Source organism: Benincasa hispida, chromosome 6 (genome assembly GCF_027475165.1).
Source record: "Benincasa hispida cultivar pf3 chromosome 6, pf3_genome.v1.1, whole genome shotgun sequence".
In the NCBI taxonomy this organism is placed as follows: domain Eukaryota; kingdom Viridiplantae; phylum Streptophyta; class Magnoliopsida; order Cucurbitales; family Cucurbitaceae; genus Benincasa; species Benincasa hispida.
Genome location: NC_143483.1, coordinates 55,951,438 through 55,960,629, shown reverse-complemented (window position 1 = coordinate 55,960,629; position 9,192 = coordinate 55,951,438). Strand labels below are relative to the sequence as shown.

Genomic DNA, 9,192 nt, shown 5'->3' with positions numbered 1-9,192 from the left:
GCATCTGAAAAGATTCCACGCAACAGGCGACATCTGAAAAGCTTCCGAGAGTCAGACGACTAATCAGGGCATGGACTTTAATGCTGACTAGGACATGGACTTTAATGCTGCCTATTCACCAAGTGGACGTGACCAACGCCTATAAATAGATGAAGTCCCTCCAGAGTTAAGAAGTTCGGAAATTATAAAGATCCTTACTCTCTGTATATTGTAGTCATAATTCTAGTTCTGTAGAGGCTGTGCTATGGTGCTAGATGATCAGAAGGGTTAAGAACCACCATTACCGCCGGTCAGGGAGCGGAGGAAGCTAATCTTGAGAAAGACACTTCATCCAATTCCTAAACAAGTGATTGTATACAACGAGATTGAGCCAAAGAAATACAAGAGATTGTATTCTTTGGCTTGACTCAGTTTCCTTCTTCTCATTTATCACTTTCATTCCATTTGATTAAATATTGCTTTTGTAAAGACTCTCTGTTTTTTTATAAAATTCATATGTTTGATCCATCATACTTACCCTTGTTTATTTCTTGTTTATGTTGAATGCATTAATATTTTATGCACAATTTCATTCTAAAGCTCAAGCCAACTTGACAAATTGGTAAAAGCATCTTTAACTTAGATTGTTCGAAAGAATAACTAAGCTGCATCAAGTAGAACGCCTAGTACAGCTAGAGATAGACTTACTGTGTCTATTGCATTTTGTATTAGACGCATTCATCCTAGAGATAGACTTCGTATGTTATTCGCATTGAGAAATGTTGAATGAAGTCTGACGCATAAACAAAAGATAAGCAAACCATCCCATCTCATTCACATCACATCCTAGTTGTGTAACACTCGTCTTAGACCGACGCATCCACTTACATTAAACTCCATTCTCACATGATCCATCACTAACTACTCAACTCTTTTGCATCTCTTGCACAAGCACAGGAATTTAGGGTAAATAACACATTTCTCACATTTATTTAGGAAAACCCCTACAGGAGATACGATGCAAGGCTGCGTTTGGTTAACTAAATCCCTGAGTTCGACCCTGGACTTACCAGGAACCTAAATTAGATTTATACTTGGATCTGGTTTAGGAAAACTTGAACGTCATTAGGAGTTGTGTGCGTTCTGTTGCATATATCTGACACCCCAATGCGTTACAATTACTTAAATGCATCAAAGTATAAACGCATCACTTATACTTGGAACTTATTTCTCCAATTTCTTTTATACAATACACTCCTAGAGCAAATCACGATAGCAACAAACAATTACCTATTAAGAAATTAATTTTCTATGAGTTTTTTTAACACTCAAATGTTGTAGGGTCAGTAAGTGTCTCTCCGATTTGATTGGAGATGGGGTCAAACCCCCAATTATAACCAGGTCCCCGCCCCTCCCTGATCCCGATTATTTTTTATTTTTTAATATATATATTAATTTTACAAATAAATATGTATATATTATGTAATTATATATACACCCTATAAATATACATTAATTTTACAAATAGGAGGAGGCGATATCAGATATCCAATGGGATCTACATAAGGAATAAATTTATTAAGAACATTTTTTTACCTGTTTAAAAGCTGTTTAAGTTTAATTGTAAAACTTAGGGAGATGCCTCTAAATTTTGAGCAATTAAGAATTGAAAATGATTCCAAATACAAAATTGGATTAAAAAAAAAGTGCTTTTATATTATATATACTACAAGGAGAAACATTGCATCGATATAAACCTCCAAAAACGTCGGGAAAATCTATACCGATGCAAACGTTGCATTGGCATGAATATCAAGAAACCACCATCGTGATAGCTTTTCATGACGACAATTTGATTCTGTCGAGATATATCATGCATTTCCAATGTTTGATGCATTGGGTAAGCTATTAGGATTCCCAACGTTCATAATGCGTCGAAAAAATTATTTTACATGGATTCCTTTATGCGTCAAGATATTATCTTACTCAACGAACTGTTGCGTCGGGATTGGTTAATTTTTCCCTGCGCACCAACTAGCATTTACATCTATTTTGACGCACCATGCATCGGAATAGACGTACCCTTACTTGCACCGGGATAGCCTCTTTGTTCTTTAAATTGCCTAAAAGATCTTTTAGTTGGGTAACTTATATATAGAATTTTCTTCCTTGGGTTTTCCTAAAAATTCTTTACATCAACCAATAATAGTATTAACACAAATTAAATATAATAAAGGTTAATATATCCAAACAAAACATTGTTACAAAGTTTTGATCCAACACTAAGTAAACTAGTCCCAACATATCATATTTTCAAAATTGTCATCCCACACTAGTCCCAAAAACCTTGATCTAAAACGCTTTTACCAACCTGCAAGAAAAAATAAACTAAATCATATGAAAAACTAACATAAATTAGGAAATGGAAAAAAAAAAAAAAAAAAAAAAAAAAAAAAAAAAGGGAAAAAAAAGGAAAGATGATGAAGAGTTTTCAAGTCTTAAAAGTCATTTTAAAAAGTGTAGTTAAAGTGATTACATAATCCTTGAATCCCAAAAGTAGCCTAAAAAAAGCTTACAATGTCTAGTCTGCCCATCCCTCCCCAAAAGTGCATTTAGCTACCCCCTAAAGCTAAGCAAAAGTTCTAAATAAAAGACTCAAGTATCTTCTCGATACAAAATGAGCTTGATACACCCTAAGCAAGTCTAAGAAACTTAACATCTCGTCCCGAATGTAAGCAAGTGTTTTAAAAGTGCTTACATTCACATTGAATCCAACAACTAGCTCGAAAAGAGCTCAAGACATTTAGCTAAACCCACCCCCACCTCTCCCGCCTCGGCCACAACTTGTCTAAAAGTTCTAAAACAAACAAAGTGCCTAAGTGTCTTCTCAATGCAAAATGAATATATCACACTACAAGGATGTCTAAGTGTCTTCCCAATGCAAAATGAACATTAATACACATTTAGCTACCCCTCCCTCCCTCCCTAATTTAGCCAAAAGTTCTAAAAAAAACGTGCCTGTGTCCTTTCAATGCAAAATGAACTAGAATACACACCCTAAGCAAGTCTAAGGAATGTCAGCCGCTGACATAAATTGAGTGACTACCATAACTGCAGGATAGTCACATAAACTTGCTTGATGCAAGATAACCAAAATGAATTAAAAAGAATAGTAAGCAAGGCTGAAGGATAGCTAGGTGTTTGAAGGCCCATCATCTCCTTGCTGTTTCCCTAGCATTCTTCGGATTTCAGCCCATCTACTTTCCCATGTTCTTACTTGACTTGCTAGCACTACGTTTGCTTCCTTCACTTCTTCGTAGTTTGCCTTCAGATCTTGGTAGTTTGTCTTCACCTCTGCCATCTCATCTTCCATCTTCTCCAATTTCTTTTCCAACTCCTTTTCATATTGTGAGGAAGGCATGTCATTGGAGCTAGGTAATGGATTCCAACCAAGGCCTTTAGTGTGGCTCGCTCGATGACCCAATACCTGTTTGACAATTTCTGCACTGGTTATTGGTGTAGCTCCTTCTTGGGACGCTTCTTCCTCAAGTGTTAGCATTTCCAGCTACATCATAACAAAATAAAGGAGTTAAACATATAATTCAAGATATAAGTTCACGCAACTATGATAGAGAATAACTTACATATGCTTGTTTTGAATTGTCATTCACCCAACCATCTTTATCACAAAATGACTTTCGTGAAATAAATCCAACTCGTCAACTTCAGAATTCTTCATTTTCTACATATAAAATACACAAACTATTAGTCATTTTAATTAGATAAAGTAAAGAATAATGAGTTTGCACACTACCATTTCACTTTGCACTTGGACAAATGGCTTGGACCTGATTCAATGAAGGTAAAGGAGACTCGCTCGGGTCTGCTTGTTTCTCTTCGTTGTTTCCTGCAACAATATGTGATGATTAATACAATTGAGTTATTTAGGTCTATAACAAGTCTCAAGAAAAAAAAATACCTTCCATTCAAGAGACTCGCATTTGTTGCATAGCCTGTTCCAATCTTCTAAATTTGTTATCCTTTCATGTGGATTTTCACGGGCTACTTTTGGGTCCTCAAACCCAGAGTAGTGCTTGTATAATTCTGCTTTATATTCTTTGAACGTATTTTGAAATTATCGTAGCACATACTTTTTCACATGCTTTTTTGTCACATCAACATCAAAATATGACTGCATAGTTAAGAAGAAGTGGGTAAGTATATGTACATGATTTCAAAAGAAGCATAAATGTATGAAAAAGAATGAATATGGCTAGGTCCCATACTTCTTTTGGTACATCTCTCCAGGTGTTGCAGCGTATTGGAATTGTGTTTCGAGCAATGGGTACCGATGGACTTGCTAAATCTAGTGGCATTTGCACAAACTGGTTTTCCAATGTCTGGCTTAATCTCAATTCTGATCCACCCATGTTTACTGACATATTGATCTAATTCAAAGTTTCGACCATGCCCTCTTGCTCGCCTCTTGCGTGATCAAGATCCTATTTACAAGTACAACTTTCAATAAGTAGACAAAAAAATAACATTTATAAGTATATAGTTCCAAACGATATAAATATTACTTGATGCCACTGTCATGCCTTACTCAGTGGTGGAATCAACAAACAGAGGATCATTCATCTGAAGTAACAATTGTGTCTCCTACCCTTGACCGGGCCATGGCATGACTCAATGTATACACAACATGTGTAGTTTTACAAATTTAGTTCCTTGCTTTTGCAAGTGCAAGTCTTTTCGTATATTTAAAGCCTCAAGATCCAAGCATTTGTGGTATCTTTTGTTTTCCCATCAATGTTCAACAAAGTTCCGAGCAAGTTGTCACATGTGTTTTATTTTAATATGCATGACATCCAACTTATGCCGTAACAAGTTTAGACCGGTAGGGGAATTAAAAAAAATATACTCTTTTTAGTCCAATTAATAGTATGCTTTCTTTTCTTGCCATGCTTGGATGGATTTTTACTTAGCACTGAAAAGTTAACATGTTTACTTGTTGTAGAATCTCATTTCCATCCATTATAATTGGTGGAGGTCTACGCTCTATCTTTCCATCATGTTGTTTACTCTTACGCCAACTATGATTATCTGGAAGATAATGTCGATGTCCCATGAAAGATATTTTTTCTCTTATCCTAAATGATGATGTATCTTCTATGCAAATTGGACATGCTTGATAACCTTTGGTACTCCATCCAGATAAGTCTCTGTAGGTAGGAAAGTCATTGATGGTCCACAAAAAACATGAATATAGTTGAAAATACTCCCCGCTCATGCAATCATAAGTTTGCACACCATTATTCCATAACACTTTTAACTCCTCAATCGATGGTTGCAAATACACGCCAATTTCTTTTCCAGGAGACTTTGGTCCAGGTATAAGCAAGGACATAAAAACATTAGAGGTCTTCATGCACTGCCAAGGAGGCAAATTGTACGGAACAAGTACCATAGGCCCCATGCTGTAGGTTGTACTCATATTTCCAAATGGATTGAGTCCATTGGAAGGTAATGCTAATCGAACATTCCTTGGGTCAGAAGCAAAATGAGGAAACTCTTCATCAAAATGGGTAGCATCAGCTGGATGTCGTAGCACATCATCTTCAACAGTTCGTTTATCCTTATGCCATCTTGTTTCAAAAGCAATATGTTTTGATGAAAATAATCGTTTCAACCTTGGAATTAGTGGAAATGGCGTAAAATCTTATGTGGGATTTTCTTACCTTTTCCATCCTTTATTTTATATCAAGACTCACCACATACTAGACAACTTTGGTCAATCAACAAACTCTCTCCAAAATAATATACAATCATATTTGCAAGCGTGGATCATATCCTAATCCTAGGTCACGTAGCTTTCTTTTAGCTTCATAGAACGTAACTGGTATAGATCCACCGGTTGGGAACGCATCTTTCAACAAGTTTAGTAACATATTAAAAGACTCACCACATACTAGACAACTTTGGTCAATCAACAAACTCTCTCCAAAATAATATACAATCATATTTGCAAGCGTGGATCATATCCTAATCCTAGGTCACGTAGCTTTCTTTTAGCTTCATAGAACGTAACTGGTATAGATCCACCGGTTGGGAACGCATCTTTCAACAAGTTTAGTAACATATTAAAAGACTTGTTACTCCAATCATTGAGGACCTTGATATGCATCAACCTCACTAAGAAGTTCAACAAGGAAAATTTAGCACAACCAGGGTAGAATTGATTTCGTGCTTCAGCTATCAACTCCTCAAAAATGTTTGAATTATCCCTTTCTTCAGTGTTAGTAGGCATTCCATCCTTAAAATCTTCTTCATCATCTACATCTCCTTCCCCTTTTATCATTGACCCTTGCAAATCATTTAGAAGACCAAACATCTCATCATCATCATGTTCAACATTAAACTCTCTACTTACTCTATCATCTATAGAAGAACTAATGTTTGTCTGGAATCGAGCTAAGTTTGCAGGTTCTCCATGATAAACCCATTGAGTGTACGAAGGGGACATTCCATTCATAAATAAATGACATTCTATCCTGTCCAGTGACTGCGACATTGAAATCTGACAATGCTTACATGGACATCTCGTTTTTCCTACCTCATTTAGAGGACACTTTGCCACTTTTCTTTGTCTATTCATGTGGTGATCCTAACATTTTGGTGTTCAAAGTGTTAATACAATATCTGCATTTTCAGTTGGAACCAAATATCTAAAGTTTTATCTTCGAAATTTTGGGCAAAAATTATCCCCAATCGGATACAGTACCCAAAGAAAACACTCCATCATCCATCTGATCACAACAAATGTAAAGAACAGAGATATTTAATGGATTAAACATATAAAACAACATAAATCTAGGCTGTTCAACTAGCAAGAACGCAAGTGAAGTTCAAAAATGACAAAAAAATAAGGAAAAGAAAAAACTAAACAAAAAACGCATAATTTATCAGTTGAATTGGGGAAAAAAAAAGTGAAATAACAAAAACATTTAATCGATAAAACATATAAAACAATAGAAATCTAGCACGATCAACTAGCAAAAATTTAAATAAAAACATGGGGAAAGAAACTAAATAAAAAAACAAAAAACGCATAATCTATTAGTTGAATCGATCAAAACAAAAATGAAAGAACAGAAACATATAATCGATAGAACACATAGAACAACGGAAATCTAGGGTGTTGAGCTAGGAAGAACGTAATTGAAGCAGAAAATTCAGAAAAGAGAAGAGAAAGAGAAAAGACTTGGAGTTGGTAATGTGGGGGTGTGGTATGAAGAAGAGACGAAAGCACCCCTGCGGAGGCGTGTTGGAGTACGAAATTGATACACAAAAAAAAAAAAAAAAAAAAAAAAAAAAAGAAGAAGAAGAAGAAGAAAAGTGTTCGAAACTTACCGTTTCCGGCGAGGGAGTGGAGAGGAGAAGCTGTGTTGTCGAAGAGGATTGTTTGAGGGAGCGGAGAAGCTGTGTACGGCGGGTGAGGTAAGAACGCCAATGTATCGCGCGGCGGCCAGATGGAAATAAAAAAGAAAGTTAGGGTTTTAACTTTTTACAATATTTTCGACTCTGGACTGCGTCGGATATACCCAGATTTATTAGTCGGGATATGCCTAGATTAATTTCCGACCCTATGTGATAAGTCAAAATTGTAATTAAAGTGTGAGACGGGGAATCGAACCTCTAATCTTGACATCAATAATACGAACACTATGTTAATTAAGCTACACTCTTGTTGGTAAATAGTAATTTTAGCAATTTTTTTTCCGTTTGCCTTATTCTTTGTAGTAATTTTGGCGCCAATTATCCCGACACGTGAGAAAAAGCTTATTTTTTTCAACACACCTATGTTTATCGGGATAAATACTACTATCCGACTCAAATGTCTTCATCGGAATATCTTACCATTCTTGTAACGATATATATGTGTGTTATGTACTGATCAAATTTTTATGACAAAAAAAATTGTGGCATTTCATTTTTTTCACTAAAATAAATGGCATGTCCTCGCAAAAATGACAGTGCTTTAAAATAAAAACCAGCGTGATGAAGAAAAATTCATATTGTCAGTAGGTTATAAAAAATGGTTTTTTTAAACTCATATTTGTTGTTATGAAGTACATTATATTGTCTTTAATTTATTTGCCTAAAATTGCCTAAAAAATATAATTATTTGCCTAAAAATGTGGAAACATTTTCATTGCAATATATCAATTTTTGTTTTTACTAATTCAATTTAAGACATGTAAGTCCAAAAATCTGTCTTTCTTTCCTTTCATGTAAATCCCATAAATTTGATTTTAGGGTTAAAAGTGTCACACTAACCTTTTTTTTTTTTCTTTTTTTTAGGGAGAAAGTACGATTTATTGTTTTTTTTTTTAACATTTCTTTCATTATTTGTTCTCCTCAAGGTTTAAAATGTTGTCGTTGATAGAAATATTAATGTCTCAATTTTATAGAAATGTCGATGATAATATCGATAAAATGTACAAGAAAAATTATAAAAACAAGAAATTTAGTTACATAGTACTTATATAACTAATTCTTTAATTTGTACCATTCTAATATAGGAACTAAATCTAAGTATAACTCACCCGATTGAAAATATTTTACTTTTAACTAAAATTCTGGAAGTTCAAATTTTTACCTCGAAAAAAGAAGGAAAAATCTAAGGGTTAGCAAAAGCCCAAACATGCTAAAATTATTACAAGCCAAAATATCCTTTTAATTACATCAACTTTTTTCACTTCAATGTATATAGCTAACTCCTTAGTGCTACAACAAAACTAAGATTCCATGACATTTAAAAACCGTCATAATTAAAATTTGTGACAATTATTTTTTATGTTATTTTTAACCCCTTTAAAGGTATGAGTATTAATGACAGTTTTGAAAAATGTCATAATTGAATTTTTAGTGACAACAAAAACTAGTATTACATGTTCAATTCACGTGCATTCATCGTCATTCATAGTTCTCTATATGGTAAAGTGGCTCAAAAATCTTTTTCGAGGAATACAACATCATCATGTATGATATTTGTTAACTTAAAATATTATCATAGTCAAGATATTATTGACAATAAAATATTTAATGTTTTTATGACAATGCAAAAATGTCAAGATATATGCTTTATTGACATGTTTTTCATTATCTTTAACACCCATATCCGTATAGATGAAATATCAAAATTTTAAG

At 34.3% G+C, this 9,192-nt stretch overlaps 1 long non-coding RNA gene across 1 annotated transcript; it reads right to left on the bottom strand.

The window, feature by feature from the left end:
* Positions 1-2,190: 2,190 nt before the first annotated feature.
* Positions 2,191-7,575, bottom strand: LOC120080309 (uncharacterized). Its single transcript, XR_016529963.1, has 7 exons — positions 7,393-7,575; positions 4,266-4,481; positions 3,959-4,171; positions 3,794-3,886; positions 3,624-3,721; positions 3,036-3,544; positions 2,191-2,350 (listed from the first exon to the last, which is right to left on the bottom strand). It is a non-coding gene; the product is annotated as an uncharacterized LOC120080309 (long non-coding RNA).
* Between the last annotated feature and the right edge of the window lie 1,617 nt (positions 7,576-9,192).